Here is a 17,205-nt window from a genome sequence, read left to right as displayed (position 1 = left end):
TGTCATTGAGATATTTTCTTTCCTTCCCGCATCTTGACAGACAGCATCAAGATGATGCTTAATGCCCGCCTCCAGCCCTGAGTTGGCTCTGCCCCTTCCTATCTGATCACAGTAAAAACGGACCACCCTTGTTGGATGGTGGCTCATTCTGGATCCAAACAGCAAAGGAGCACCTTTTAATACTGTGTGATTTGTTCTCTTACATTGGACAGTTTGGCTGTTATACTGTTACTGCTTGTGAGCTCAAGGGTGCTGCACATAATTCTTGTTTATTTTTCTGTGACTGAAATACAGATGATTAAATGAGGTAGCCTAGTACCCCAACTATTCTTGTTGGCTCTCAAACAGTCTGTCTACTAGATATACAGTACAGTGTATATATATATATATATATATATATATATATATATATATATTTATATATATATATAGTGACGTTAGGTCAGGGCTGGGAGTAGATAAGAGATCTCAGGAGTTAGGACTGTAAGTGGTGTTATGTGGTTTTCTACGGTGGCCGAGAATAGCAAAACAAATTTACAACTGTGAAGACAAATTTACAAAGGAAATTCATATTAACATTTCAGAAAACAAATTTGCAATAGTGAGAACAATTTGCAACTCCCAAAACAAATTTACAAGTGGTAAAACAAATTAACAGTTCAGAAAACAATTTTACAAGTGGCCCGAAACAAATTTACAAGTGGCAAATCGAACAGAAAGGGTAGGCACAATACACAGGAAGTGCTTGTTGCTGACCTTTTGTGTCATTCAAACTGTTTTGCGAGAGAACATAGAACAGAGTTTGTGACGATAAATCAAGCGACAATGTTTTGTCCATTTTGTGGAAACCATTTTAGCCAGTTAGCCTGCTTTTGTTATTCTTGTGGGAAATATTTAGACTTTCTAAAAGAGGCTCCCCGCATGGCAGAACCAGATGCACAGCCGAAGTCTAAACCACCTGGAAATGTTAATCAAAGTACCGGTTAGTGGACTCTTAACGCTATCTAGAGCCAGCTATCCTAGGCTTTTATTATTATTATTATTATTGTTGTTATTATTTTTATTGCTCAGTTGACATATTATGAGTCATTCAGAATTCCGTTCAAATAAACAACTTCTGTTCAAGTTGGCATATACAGTATATATGTGTGTCATACATAATGCAGTGATTTAAGTTTTTTAATTACTACTGCAACATACACTGGGACTGTTAACTTTCGTAAAGGTTGTAACCTAATAAAATAAAGCATGATTTGGTCTCATATTATTTTCAACATTCAGCAATTGCCAGCACATTTCAAATTATAGATGTAGCTGCGTTTTTTCGGTTCCAAAGGTTGAGCAGCAGTTGGCAAGGTATCATTCAGCATGAGTCAAACATGTACGAAAAGAAATTTCTCAATCCAATAAAGTTCATTTCAAAAACGTTTAGTGAATATTTGAAATATAAAAGATCACAAAATTTTAGAAATAAGTTATTACACATGCAGAATAAAAGGCAAAAACGGGGAAAAAAATTTCTTATCGTTCTAATTACAGTCTTAGCTGGTTAAAAATTAGTTACTTTCTATACTTAGAGGTTGTTACTTTTCTATGGCAAACTTATATAGACTTCACTTTAGTATGCTAGTACGGTTTGAACCTGTTTGCCCTCCATGCCTTAACAACTGCAAGGCAGATCATAAACTGAACTAGTGTGTAGTCAGAATGACAAGAAATAATTAGAATATTCCATTTACAATTTAGCTTGTAGGGCTTATAATAGAACCTCCCATTGACTATGCACTAATATATATACAAACATTTTAACATAACTAACAAAATACTAATATCAACTTAATATAATCTAACTAACTAGCAAATGGCTTTTACAACAGATAATGGAATGGATTTTCCTAGTGTATATTTATGCCATTTAGGAGTATTGTGAAGAAAATGTAAAGAGATTCATAATGTGTTTTTTTTTTTGTTTTGTTAAAAAAACTTATAGAAGCACACATTTGTATCATCTTTTAACAAGCAGTGTTACTTGTAGCGGTCATAGAGTAAAGGTCACATATTGCAAGTACTTATACTAAACAATATTGTGGAAGTAGTTGAACTGAAATACACATCAATACATTTTATGATTCATAAATGATTACAATTATTTTGTCCATAATGTGTTGATATTCAATTCTGTTTATTCCAGAAGAACAGCCATGCCCATCATATAAACAGTTCATGGACTACAGAAACTTCAAATCAAAAGAAAGACAGTCCTTTAGCTGTAAGTCAAAGAGACAACTAAAACAAGAACAGAGACAAGTTCAGGTTAGGTGGTTTAACTGTTTGTGTCATGTATACAAGACAATGGTTGCTGGGATAGTTATTGTTTAATCGGTGGACCCATTTAGTGTTTAACTTCCTGTGCAACAAATGTATAATTTATATAATTAAATGTATAAATATATAATTTACAGAAAACTCATTCTGTTTTTTTTATTTATTTAGATAAACATAGGATTGATGGTGCCAAATGGAAGTGATTTAAAACCTGTAAAAGGGAAAACACTCCCATTATTTATAGACCCTCTGGTAGCAGCGCCTGATCTGCTGAAACTAGCCGTCCAGAAAATGAGAACATTTAACAAGGACATGGATGAAGGACCATATATCCTTTTGTATCCAGATTGCTCAGAGGTGGTCAATGTGCCTGGGACAAAAAGGCCATTCGTATTGGCTGAATATAAAAAAGAAATAGGAAAGACATATTGCAGGATTTCTTTTTTTATATGCCTAGAAAAAGACTTTAGAAGAGGTTAGTGGATCTGATGATTTAGGACTTTTACATATTTCACAGTGCTGTGACATACTGTACATAATTATGCATAATAATGTGTTGATTTTGGTTCCTTTAACTGCAGTGGATGTTAGCTCAGAATCTGACTCAGATTCTGAAATTTTTGTTACAAGTAAGAGCACAATTGAATTCAATCCTGCTGACACTGTGGTGAGTTAACATGAAACAAATAATTTAGGAAAGCAATATACTGAATGGCCATATTAATTATCTTAACCAGAGCTGTTCTGTGCATAATGCTTGCCAAAATTTTGGTTTAACAGAGGCTAGCTACTTAGTAACGTCTGTAGTTGAGTTTGAAAATGCGTTCCTGCATTGTACTTGGACAAACAGTAGGATTTACATTTTAAATGGCATTTGGTATAACATATGTGAATCATTTTGATTATTGTTCAGCCGGTTTATCTGTCAGAAATACTAACAACTTGCCATGTTTCACCAGGCAACATTTGATTGATAAGTATTTATGTAGTAAGAGAATAATATAGGGTGGCACAGTGGGTAATGCTGCTGCCTCGCAGTTATGAGACCCGGGTTCGCTTCCGAGGTCCTCCCTGCATGAAGTTGAAGTTTGCATGTTCTCCCTGTGTCTGCATGGGTTTCCTCCCACAGTACAAAGACATGCAGGTTAGGTGCATTGGTGATTCGAAATTGTCCCTGGGGTGTGTGTGTGCCCTGCGGTGGGCTGGCGCCCTGCCTGGGGTTTGTTTCCTGCCTTGTGCCCTGTGTTGGCTGGGATTGGCTCCAGCAGACCCCAGTGACCCTGTAGTTACGATATAGCAGGTTAAATAATGGATGGATAGATGGAAAATAATATAGGTTGTATAAAATTGTTCAGAATTTTATGCTTTTTCCCTCAGGTTTTTGAAGCCTGTAACCAAAGTACACCCAAATACAAACTAGAAGATGTAGTGTAAATACTAATTTGCAAATGGAAGTAATCTGTAAGCTGGTAATGTGATCAAATCACATGTTTGGGACAGACCTTTGAGTTTATGTTGAGACCAGAGTTTTTGCTCTAAATATATGAAGTTGTAAATGATGAAAGAATATTGTGAAATATAGCAATATTATCTAGATTATTGTAACTTACCATAATTTTAAATTTCCTTTTTAACTCCATGCTACTTTGTTGCACTAAAGTAGTAATTTAACATGTTTCATAGATGCATCCAGACATTCATCAACAATTCAAGCTGGACAGGTATTGAACCAAATGTTACCTCATTATATTTTTTTCTTTCAGTTTTGTGTTGTGTTGGACATTTAAGTTCCCCATGTCACTTTATTTTTCAGATAGTAATATCTGATACTGAGGATACTCTGGATCTACCTGAATACAATGTGACTAAGTCAACCTACTACAGGTAAGCAAAAAAAAAAGTGACAAAATGTGACTATTCCCTTGGTAGATATTTTTAAAATTAGACGATAAACAGTTCTTTCTAAAATATCTGTAGAATGGTTAACTTACAAAAAATACTTCAGGGATTTACTTAAATTGGAAATTACTTAATAAGAAAGTTTAACATAGGAATGGTAATTTCTTTACAGTAAATATACAAACTTTTATGCACCATGTGTTGAAGAAGAGGATAAAGAGCCAGTTCCTGTAAATGTGGGGAATTTATAAGCCACAGCCATGTAAGCTGGCAGTTATTGACAATAGCAATATGTCTTCTGTGTGCACTTAATGGTAAAAGATTGAATTACTTCTGTGATAATATGAGAAAGAAGCCCTTTACTGCACATCAGTGTTGTGCAAAAAATAGAAAGCTGTGCACTGTCTGGCATTTCACAAATGTAACTCAGTCTTGTGTAATTCTAGAGAGGAAGTAAACATTACACTACCTGATATCATTGCAAACCTGTCGCATCATATTGATCATGGAAGAGTTAGCCGGTTCAAGATTGCAAGGTCAGATGTTTGGAATGGAGCAGTCCGAGGTTTCAAGCGTGCAACATATTCAGAAACCTGTGATATGCTGGTCAGATTTACTGATGATGCTGGTGTTTTTGAGGATGGAATTGATACAGGTGGACCAAGATGAGAGTTTCTAACTCTACTAATGAACCATCTTAAAGACTGACCAATTTTTGATGGACCAACAGGACAACATTACTTAGTCTACAATGCATATGGTATGTATACATAGTGTTAAGATGTGTGACTTGGAATTATATATCACATCACTGATATGCTTTGTTACTTGAACTGTTCCAGAGATATTTAGCAACAACATGCTTAGGGTTGTCTTGATTTTAATGCATGATGAAACATATTTGAATGTTTCCAAAAGTAGTTGCTAAATAGGTGTGGAACAGTAGAAATAACATAAAAAGCAAGTTGGAATTGTGGTTCGAATTGTAAATCACCTAAAATTCTAAAATATGGATGATTTTCATTCACAGCTCTCAGGGAGGATGAGTACTTCTTGGCAGGAAAGATGATTGCGGTATCAGTTGTGCATAGAGGCCCGGGTCCGCATTTCCTCTCGGAAGATCTTGTGCTGTATCTTGCAGGCCAGCCTTCATTCAAAGCAACAGTGAATGATGTAACTGAAGAAGAAATAAAGAAAGCTTTGCGAGAGATAGGAAAAGCATAATGCTATAGTAGGGCAGGGTCTATTTATTAGTTTCTGCAATGCTTTGAGAAAATCATTACTCCCTTGATAACATACACAGAGTAATGCATTTATTGTTCTGTGATTGTACAAAATATAGAGTTAAACTAGATAAGTAATGGAACAGAAATTTATGAGATAACTATTGTCAGGGATGCCGGGGCGACGACCCGGCCAGGACGCCCTGGTTGCTTTGTTGGCCACGGGTAGAGGGCTTGGAAGCCCAACCCTGTAGGGGCCCGTGGTCACTGCCAGAGGGCGCCCCAATGCCTTGGGAACCCTGGACCTCAGCACTTCCGCCACACCAGGAAGTGCTTGGGGGAAGAGAAGCACGGACACCTGGAGAGCTTCCGGAAAGAACAGCTGGCACTTCCGCCATGCTGGGGCGTGTCAACGGGAGATTGCCGGGGAGCACCTGGAGCACATCCTGGTGCGGATAAAAGGGGCCGCCTCCCTTCATTCAAGGCTGGAGTCGGGCGGAAGCAGGACAAGGCAGAAGGAGCAAGAGTGGAGGCGGCCCGAAGAAAGGCAAGGTGTTGTTTGGCCAGGACTTTGGGGACTGAAGGAGTTGTGTGCACTGATTCTTGTAAATAGTTTGTAAAATAAACGTGTGGTGGTGACTTTCAACATGTCTGCCTGTCTGTGTCTGGGCCATTTCCACACTATATATAACCCTTTTTTGTGTTTTAGATTGTCTGTGCTGCTTCTGTCAAAGCTTTGCAAGAATGTACTTTAAAACATAGCACAATGTTACAGACAGCTGGTTGTCTGAGATATGTGGCTACTCTTGAAGAAAAGAGAACAATTGTGTCAGACTACCTCCGATGGTATATTATCGACTGTAACTCATGTGTAATTGACAAGTAGCCATCATATCCTAGTCTTACAATTTTTGCCATGTTCAAAGCAAACATGATGTCAGTCTGCAATTCAGTTATTAGCAAGCAACTTACAACTACTGCATTATTAGTGAAGAACAATTCCAATAATTTTCAACATATATTATTTCAAAAAGGTTTCTGGTAATGAGTCAGGGTCAAAAATGTTTTAGTCGATAGTGATTTTAGGGAAACATCCTGGTCCTTTTGCAGTTTCCCATCTCATTTCAACAGTAGTACATGGGGGCAGGCATGCTGTTCAAGCCTTCAAACCATTTAAAATAAGTGATCTAAAACCAGAAACTCAGAAAGGCTTTAAGAGCATACCCCATTGACTCATGTTTAAAGGGAAAATGCAAAAGAAACACTAAGTTTCTCAAATATGACCCAATACATTAAAACACATTTTTGACTCTGTCAGCAGCAGAAAAATCTTAAAACCTTAGATGCTGAAAATTACTGGAGTAGTCATGTTTTTAATATACTGTCCATACACATACACTATGTGATTAGCACTATATAGCAATGTAACAATGTATTTTGTACTTTTTAGATTTAAATATGGTCTTTCAGCTCTTCAGTTTTTGACTGCACTGCAGCAGCATCCTTCTTTGATGATCCCTGTCCTGTGCCACTCAGAAAAGAAGGTCATTGCTCTTGAACTTGAGGGACTTTTTAAACCTGACCTAAGTCCATCAGGGAGCAACAAGAGATTCAAAGGAGGACAAACAGGCTACTGGGCTTACTATCTCCTTGATTGTGAAGGTTTGCAAAACAGATTGCATAATTATTTATTTTACAAGTAGTTAAAAATAATACTAACAATATGCCAAGATGTGCATGAACAATTCTGTTTCCTTACAGAAGGTCAGGCTGCTGTTCGCATGTAAGATGTTTTCATGTTTGCAACTGGGCTAACTTCACTTCCCCATCTGGATTGGAACCGCTGCCAAGTATTGAGTTCCTGGATGATTCACCATTCCCAATGGCAAACACATGTTCAAACACAATGAAATTACCACTGCTGGATTCATACAATGTGTTTAAATCACATATGGATTTTGGAATTCAGAATTCTCCAGGATTTGGCTGTTTTTAAATCAGGTGTGATTGGGTCCAGTAGATGTGGATAGGTGTGTGCCTTAAATCACTGCAGCAAGAGTACTCGCATCCATCTGCACTGGTGGACACACTTTTGCACTATTATTATTTAATTTTGTAATATAAATCTGCTGCATTTGTATATTTGAGATTTTGAAGAAACCACATGTTTGATTACTGTTTATTTAAGCTACAACTGAAGATGTTTTAATGTGTTCTTATTTATATTATGTTACATTTGGACAGTTTCATCAAATCCTGAGATCTGAAAGAGAGATTCTGTGGTAATAAAGCCAAATCAAGATTACTTGAAATTTAAACATTTATTTTTGATACTTAAATAATATTGTAATAAATATTCTTTACTTTGCCTTACCTTTACTCCACTTTATTTCATTTCACACTTTATTTACAATAATTTAGGGCAGATGTGGAAGTTTTTCCAGTAAAACTTAAAATTCATGGACAGCACAAGTTACTCTTCACACACTTGAGACACTATTTCATTAATGTGTACATTATTAGATCTGTAGTACACAGAACAAATTATAATTGAGTCATTTCTTTAAGACGTATGTATAGTTCTGATGCAGACTCCCAGTTCTCTGGCTTCTGTTGGTGACTGTGCTCCGTAACAAAGTTCAAGTACTCCTGCATGTTCAGGTCATCACATGAATGCATTGGCTGATTTGATTCAGGGAAAGTATCCAGTTCTGTACATTCAATCCTAAATCCACAGTCTCTGGAGCCAAATCTAGATTGAGAAATGGATCTGAGTAATAGCATTTATTTACATTTAAGCTACAAAGAAAACAAAAAGTTACTGGGAAATGATAATCCGTTACCTGTGTGGTAAGTAGTACAGTTCATTGGGCACTCCTCCAGGACATGACGCAGTTGTAGAAGGGCGAAACTGGTGACTGTTCCACAGAGTCCTGCATTCATCCAGGCCCTTCTGTATGGCATCCTTGAAGCAAATTCCTAGCAAGCACTGATGTTCACGACTTCCATTAAAGTGTTCTGCATCTCTGAGGTCTGCAAATAACTTCATCCAGAACTGAGACCTATATAAATAACTGGGTTAAACTTAATATTAATTCTGCCATTTGCTTAATCATACAAGTTTGTTTACACTTATGGATCAAGAAATGATATCAAGATAAAGAAAACAAATATTTACAAGGGACCAGTATTGGGGTACGTTACTTTTAAAATTAACTTAGTCCTCATTCCTCATTACTTACAAAAAAGTAACCAGATATGTTATATAGTTACTTATACAATTTAATGCATTACAAACTGTGCTTTTCTTTGCACTTTTTTCCTTAAAGTAAGAGATACAAAAACCATACTTATAATAAAAATAAATATATTTTCATGAACTCCTTTATTCCTGATGAAGATGTTAGCATAAACAGTATTTCATTTGATTTATTTATAATGCAGCTTTTAGAGCTCCTTATTTTAAGCCTTTGTTATTTCTTAGGATGTCAGTTCTAGCATTGGGTACAGTAGAACATAAACTTCACAAATGCTTATTATAAATGTAATTGTAGTGGTCAACTACTTCTAAATTAAGAAAATATGCTATAATATGTGTTGTGGAGAAAATAACATCCATCCCCTTTTTATATCCCTGACCTGAGCCCCCAAAGATGCCTTTGCTTCCTGTCTTTCACCCAGTACTGCTGCAAAAAGCACTGGCTCCCTGTGACCCTAAATTGGGCTGATTAAAGTTACCCTTCAGCACATGCAGGATGTCACCAAACAACCTGAAAAACTGTGGGCACTATGTGACAGCCTCAGAAGGCAACGACTTTGAGAAAAGGGCAGTACTTATAGGAAATAAAGCAGTACTACTCCTAAGTAATTATTATTATTATCATTTTTGAGTGGCTTAAGTAACGTTAATATTTTCCTTCAACAAAATAAGTATCGCATTAAGTTACTCGCTACTTTAAAAATTAATTTGACTATGTAACGTAACTTTTAACATTGCCCCATCACTACAGAATACAGTAAGTGGCCAGGGATCCTAAATAATGCATTTAGGGGTTGTGTTTAAAAAGTTAATCCCATACATTTTTAACGCATTTATGGCAATTAATCAGCAGACTTAACATAACTTAATACATTTTGTTTTTCCTTAACATGCATCAAAGTTGTAAAATTTGTAGGCTAACAGTAATGATGAAGAGTGATACTTCATTTAGGTCATGTACCTTCCCTTTCTGAATATGGACCACCACGACTCAATACGTTGATTGTTCGTGGATGAGCCATTCATGTGGCTAGACATTCCCAAGTAGTAGTCGGCATGCTGGTGAAGTACGGTTCATTGAATTGCAGCCATAATGCCATTCTCCGTGCCACAATCGCAATAGGAAATTGTGAGTGATCGCTGATGGATTCTTATTTGTTGGTCCACTTACAAGCCACAGTACTTTTCATGAAAATCCATCAATGCATCCAGAAATAGCAAACCTGAATGGCTTTAGTTTGTCGTAACCATCAGCATGCCACATATAATTCGGCCCCATTGAGTGGTAGGTTCTTTTTATAAACCTTCTGCGTGCTCTCATCTCGCATCCTCGAGGATTTAGCTTCCGGTAAAGCCATAACATCATCTCTCTTTACTTGCAAATTGTACTTTTGCTTGAGTACTTGGCACATTGTTCGGTAGCCAAAATGTTGTCCAGGTCCACGAAGCTCCAACCTGATGGCATTCCTGGCAGCGTTTGTGGAGGAATACTCCTTTCTATGATATGGCCCGGCTTCTCTAAGTTTAGTTTTAAGACACTGCAAGCTAATGTTTACACCATGTAAAAAAGACATCATGTCAACGATTACATTGTAGGAGTGGCCTTTATTGAAGTAGCCATTACAACAACGTATCACATCTTCCATCTGGGGAGCCTCTTTTAGAAAGTCTAAACATTTCCCACAAGAATAACAAAAGCGAACCAGCTGGCTAAAATGGTTACCACAAAATGGACTAAACACTGTTGCATGATTTACCGTCACAAATTCCGTTCAATGTTCCCTTGCAAAACAGTTTGAATGATACAGAAGGTCAGCAACAAGCACTTCCTGTGTATTGTACCTACTCCTTCCATTTGATTTGCCGCTTGTAAATTTGTTTCAAGCCACTTGTAAAATTGTTTTCTGAACTATTAATTTGTTTTACCACTTGTAAATTTGTTTTGGGAGTTGTAAATTGTTCTCACTATTGTAACTTTGTTTTCTGAAATGTTAATTTGAATTTCCTTTGTAAATTTGTCTTCACGGTTGTAAATTTGTTTTGTGAAATGTAAATTTGTTTTGCCCTTCTTGGCCACCATAGTTTTCCCTATTGGGAATCTGCAGAGGAAGAAAAAGAGATATTAGTGCACTCTGTGAACCCCTGGTCTGGTGTAACCACACACTTAGTCAAGCCCATCAATTGCTGCCCAAGCACACTTGTGTGACATTATATATATACTGTATATGCACAAGTTACACAGTATAATTTCAAGTGTAATTTTGAGAAGTTACGTTGAAAACTCATCATATACACTTGTCATGAATAAGTAGGGGAGGCAGCCCAACTCACAAATTTAACAGAGGAGGTGATGGGATTGCTGCTTCAAGTCACAGGCCCACCAATGGTTATAAAAGGATTACAAGCCAAGGAAATTGCAGCTTATTATTCTTCACAGAAAATATTAGCAATCCTCATGAGAGACTGCTGTAGGCACTCAAGTGGGAACTCAATCTGCCTGCTAGGCAAAATGTTAAACACTCAGAGCTACTAATTCAGAGAAACCAAGTTGTGAAAATAGAATTAAATAGAGTGGCAGTGACACTTGCATATTGAATCTTCTTTTGCTAAGTGGGCTATAGTGCTCACAATTATTTTTCAATTTCAGAATATTGCTAATTATATTTATTCAGTGGCTATTCCATATAGCTGGTTGGATCATAGCCCACAGGTTTTTGGTTGCCAGTTTAGGCCTCACTACTAACTCACTTAAGCAAGTAACTTTACAATGCTTTTATCTACTTGTTAAAATCTGAGTACACTTATACTCTAGCTCTAGTACTAGTAAGGTGTACACTATAAAAGGATGGGATATACTTTAATCTGTGTTTTGTTATGAAAGGTCCTTAAAGTGGAGCATTTTTTCTTCTCTTTCTTCTGAACCGATCTGTGTAAGAGACTCTGCATGGTATGAGAAGGACTTATTGAATTATGTTAATCAGTAAAATAATTATTTATCAGTGTTGCTTTTGGCAATTCCAGTAATCAATCAATCAATCAATCAATCAATCAATCAATCAATCAATCAATCAATCAATCAACCAATCTATCTATCTATCTATCTATCTATCTATCTATCTATCTATCTATCTATCTATCTATCTATCTAACTAAAGGACAATATGAAACACAAAACATAAAATTAGAACAGCTTAGTTTAACTTTTTCTCTCCTATTGAAAAAGATAAATAGCTTATGAATTCTGATCTTTCAATGTGTTTTTTAGCTAGTTATAAAGTTCCTAGTGCTTACACTGTGAAGTTGATGTTGATTTACTCACAGTTGGTCTCACTTGACTTTACACTCTGTTTCTGTTTGTGCATGTGAGATTCTGCTCTCAACTTTTCTAGTGGATATAGGAAGGGACCTGTAATAGCTAAAGTCGTTTCCTTCACAAAGGATACAATAATATATTAGCTGGCTTTATTCTAACTATTAATTACAATTAATAGTTTTTAGAATCAAAGTAGGTGTACTTATGGTTTGGTGCAGGCAATGTTTTTTTCCTTTCCTGGCAAGCTTTTTCCACACGTGTTTAAGAATATTCAGCATGCTTTTCCTTCTTTGTTTAGTAGCTCTTCCCCTTTTCTGCCTTGGTCACACCTTCTGGTTGCAGCAGTACTGCAGTTTTCTCTTCACGGATTTCACATCCAGTGTTCTAAGATGCTAGCAAGATTATGCCTGCTGGGAAGCTGGTGATCAGTGAGCTCCAATTATTAGAAATTATTAGCAAGACCAAAGTGTGGCTTTTACATATGTTCCTTCTCTGCTTCATGCACTTGCTATCTCTTAGCAAAGTTTGCATGTATGGCCCGCTCATCTAACACCATTAAAGATGAGCATTCCACTCCTACAGTCTGGTACCAGTTGCCCTTCAGAGTCAAAAGGATTGCTCCAACATGTGTTGCAACAACATCCTAGACAATGGAATATTTGCTATTAAGAGCATAAGTTATGGGTAGGTTGAGGGCAGTAAATTTGACAGGGAGAGCCCAGATTTGTGGTGTGCAAGGATCAACATGTTGCCATTGGTTTCTTGGGTACACATAAGCCCATCCTTTTTGGTTGGCTATTTGAGCGACGTTTTGTCCATCAATTTTGCCAATTATTGCGTTATTACTTTTTGTTTGAGCTTGGGTATTTAGATTGTGTTTTGAAGAGCCATCCCTGGGATGTCACTTGGCTTATATTTGATTATTTTATCAGGTAAGACTGCATTCCAAAGAGAGGCCCAGCCAAGAAGAAGCTGATATTAAGTGTGTCTGTCAGGAACTTTTTAAGTTAAGGACTTGTGTTTGAGGCATACCAAAAGGGTAATGCCAATCTGTCCTATATCTGTTAATTTTAAATGAGTGTCATCTTTGATCGATGATATAAGGTTGCTGCTCAGATTGACTCAATTGTGTTAGAAATTGTGACAAAATTATTCACAAAATTTTAAAATATAATCCAAGGGAAAAAAATATCTGGGTCATGGGCCCATTGTGCTAACAAACTACAGACAAGCATGTTGCCTAACCACTGCTAAATCATGTAGCACCTAATTTTTGGTGTAAAATTTTACAAACATTTAACAAAGTGCTATAAAGTGAAAGTGTGTATCAAGAATGGCCTGCCACTCTAGGATTACAATATTGTTTGAATTGAGTGGGCTCCTGTAGTAATAGGTCTGAAGTGTGCCACTGTAATCTCTAAAGTTTATTTCAAAGCCATTAATAAGCAGACAGGGTGAAACTGACAGAAGAGCAAAATTAAATTTTTTTCTGTTGGCTTTTTATAATTTCTTCTTCCTCCCCATTCCCCTTATTTAGAACAAGAAAATAATAATATTTACTTAAGCATTTTATTTTATTACGCTAATGGACCATCTGTTCTAATTTTCTTTTACTTGTAAGATAGACCCTAAAGAAGGAAAGGTCATCTTTCCTGTGTCAAATAGACATTTTCCTAAAGAAACTGGAAGTTGTCCTGGATCAGCTTACTGCACCCTGTCTTATGACAGATGCCTGTATGAATAACCTGCTGTAACAGCAAAGTGGCTTTGTCAGCTATTAACCCTAAGTAGCTTGCAAGCAGTTAATTTTTCTTTCAAACTATACAGGCCATTGACTTCTCTCTGGCCTGGACATGTACAGTATGTCTCTTCTTGTACCATATTTCTGTCATCTGATTATTTCTGCTTTGATTACAAAAGGAATGGTTATAAGGCTTGAGTCTGTTCTGCATCAAGAAAGAACACAGGGAGCAAGCGCTCCCTGCTGGAGGCAGCTAACAATTTCCAAAGAATAGCTTTTGGTGTGAAAAATTCTCTTGCACACATAAGTCATGGAGTTTTTATCTGATGCCTTTATATTTATCATTAAGAAGAATTTATGAAATAATCTTCAAGTGTAAGGTCTAGGGGACATAATGAAGTTAAACACCAGATACAGTATGCCATAATGAGATGCATATTTTCACATATTCTACTTTGAGTTACTGTACCATATATGGTGATGCATTTGAAAAATAAGAAACTCATCTGTCCATCCATTATTAAATCTGCTTTATTGGAACCAGGAATTGGTGGCATATTATTATTGTGCTTACTTGTTACTTTGAGTCCTAACTGAACCTAAACTGCCTTACTTTGTTAATAAAACACCCTTCTGTTGTTATTTCTGCCGAATATTTTTGTTTGGGATCATTAATCTCACAATATTAAACACATAAAATATACAAATCAGTGTGAGCGTGACATATAATCATGTACTTTTAAGAGAGAGGAAAAAAGCTTTTGAATCTTTAAATTTACTGTCTTCAGAACAGAAGGACTGTTCGTTGCAAGATGGCCACAGCTGTTAAACACTGCTTTTTTGTTTCATGGTGTCAACAATAAACACGTCACAGAATGCATGCTGCCGGTTTGGGGTGGGGGAGCTTGGGCACCAGTTTACATATTCTTTTGAAATAAATAACATTTTTTATTACATCTGGTTTCTTTCCATTGACTTTGCAGCAGATTCCTTTAAGCAATGTGATCATTAGAAATTTCAAGCTTAAACAGAAACATCCATCACCCAACCTGCTATATCCTAACTACAGGGTCACGGGGTCCGCTGGAGCCAATCCCAGCCAACGCAGGGCGCAAGGCAGCAAACAAACCCTGGGCAGGGCAGTAGCCCACCACAGAGCACACACACACCATGCATAATATAGGATCGCCAATGCACCCAACCTGCATGTCTTTGGACTGTGGAAGGAGCACCCGGAGGAAACTCACGCAGACACGGGGAGAACATGCAAACTCCACATAGGGAGGACCTGGGAAGCAAACCCAGGTCTCCTTACTGCGAGGCAGCAGTGCTACCACTGTGCCACCATGCCACCTAAACAGAAACATTGAAACTCTTTCTTGCAACTACAGTAATTGACAATTATTTATACTCAGTACATACCATTAAGTCTCATTTTATTTATTTAATTTGTAAGAGCAGAAAATATAATATGATTGAAGCAACGTTAACTACTAAAAGTCTGTCTGAAGACTGGGTGACAAACTAGCAGAAACTGGCAATTAACAATTAATCAAGTTTTGGAAAAATGTGTTAGAAAACTAAAGCAGTCTCAAAGAGTTGAAAATGTAGGGCTCAATTGTGAATGGAGCAGACCTTAAAATATTTAAAAAGATAGCAGTAATGTAAGGCTGCAAGCTTTTTAAATGTTAGTTTAGTGAGGAATGGCAGTGGGAGATGAAAGCAAGGCCCAGCATAGCTCACCACTGAATGACTGAGTTTGTGGCGGGGACTCGAGCCCTTTAAAGGTTGACCTGCTACTGGATGTCTCCATTGACTGCAGTGACCCGAAAAGACAAAGGAGGCATTGGTTTTAGAGTGGAAACACCACGGCTTGTGGGATTTTAACAGAGATCCTACAGCATTTTTAACCTTATTTTTATAATTGAATAAAGCATTGTTATTTATTCATGGTACATTTAACCTCCAACAGTGGAATTTTTTATGGACTTTTCTATTTAATGAAGAACACACCTCACTTTATTTGTGCACTGTGTGAAAATATAAACTCTGTGCAGTTGCACCTACTCTTGCTTCTTTGTGTCCTCATTGCACAGCTCATTTTGGTAAAGGACTATCGACGGCCCAGAGTTCAAGGGAGTATGACAGCTGCAGCTAACCTAGACCGTCACACGGATAGATGGTGGTTAACTGTTGACCTTGGGACACTTTTCATCACTTTATGCCTGTAATTCTATGTTTTATCCAATTTAATTTAATTCTAGCTTTAATGTGATTATATAATTGAGTGCAGAATGTGGGTCTGTATCTAGAAGGCAGGATGGGTGTTGTGGCTGGGGCAACTCAACCACTGCAGACCCACCATTATTGCCACATAAAGTGAAATTATTCAGACCCCTTCACTTTTTTCACGTTTTGTTATATTGCAGCATTATGTTGAAATTCTTTTTTTCCCACATCAATCAAACATTGATAACAAAGCAGAAAAGGACTTTGTAAATTGCTGCAAATTTATTAAAAATAAAAAAAGCTGAAATATTACACTGACCAATTATTCAGGCACTTTGTTATGTCCCTTGAAGTCTGGCTCAATTGCATCCCATTCTATTGATCATCATTGAAGGGTTTCTACACCTTGTTTGGAGTCCACCTGTGGTCAGTTCAATTGATTGGATATGATTAGGATAGACACACACCTACCTATGGAGGGTCCCATAATTGTTAATATAAATCAGAGCACAGACCAAGCCATGAGGTTGAATGAATTAGGTGCAGAGCTCTGAGACAGGATTGTGTTGGGGTACAGCTGTGGGGAAGGCCTCAACAAAGTTCCTGTAACATCGGAGGTTCTCAACAGCACAGTTGCCTTCACAATTCTTAAATGGAAAAAGTTTAGAAGAACTGTGGCTTTTTTTTGAGTTATCCTACATGAGCAGTCATTAGACAAAAGCCAGGGTAAGAGTGGTGACCAAGAACCCAATGGTCACTCTGGCTGTAAACCGGTGTGGAGATGGGAGAAACCTCCAGAAGGACATCCATCACTTCAACCCTCCAATGGTCTAGACTTTATGAGTTGCCAGAAAGCACCTCTCCTAGATTACATATAGACATAAGGAAGCCAGCTTGGAGTTTGCAAAAAGGCACCTAAGGGACTCTCAGATCAAGGAAACAAGATACTTTGGTCTGATGAAACCAAGGTTAGTGTCATGTCTAGAGAAAACCAGACACTGTTCATCACCTGTGCAATACCATTCCAACGAGGAAGTACGGACATAAACCCAATTGAAGATCTCTGGAGAGACAAGAAAATAGCTGTCCACCAATGGATTCCATCCAAACTGACAAAATAAGAGAGGATCTGCAGGAAGAATGGCAGAAAATCCCCAAATCCTGGTGTTCAAAGCTTGTTGCGTCATACCCAAGAAGACTGCAGACTAGAATCGCA

At 37.2% G+C, this 17,205-nt stretch overlaps 1 pseudogene; it reads left to right on the top strand.

Annotated features, from left to right (window-relative positions):
• Nucleotides 1-2,223: 2,223 nt before the first annotated feature.
• LOC120528740 lies at nt 2,224-7,234 on the top strand (annotated as a pseudogene).
• The last annotated feature ends 9,971 nt before the right edge of the window (nt 7,235-17,205 follow it).

The sequence above is a fragment of the Polypterus senegalus genome, chromosome 4 (genome assembly GCF_016835505.1).
Source record: "Polypterus senegalus isolate Bchr_013 chromosome 4, ASM1683550v1, whole genome shotgun sequence".
Classification (NCBI taxonomy): Eukaryota; Metazoa; Chordata; class Cladistia; order Polypteriformes; family Polypteridae; genus Polypterus; species Polypterus senegalus.
Note: the sequence above shows the minus strand (reverse complement) of the source record. Positions and strands in the feature narration are given on the sequence as shown.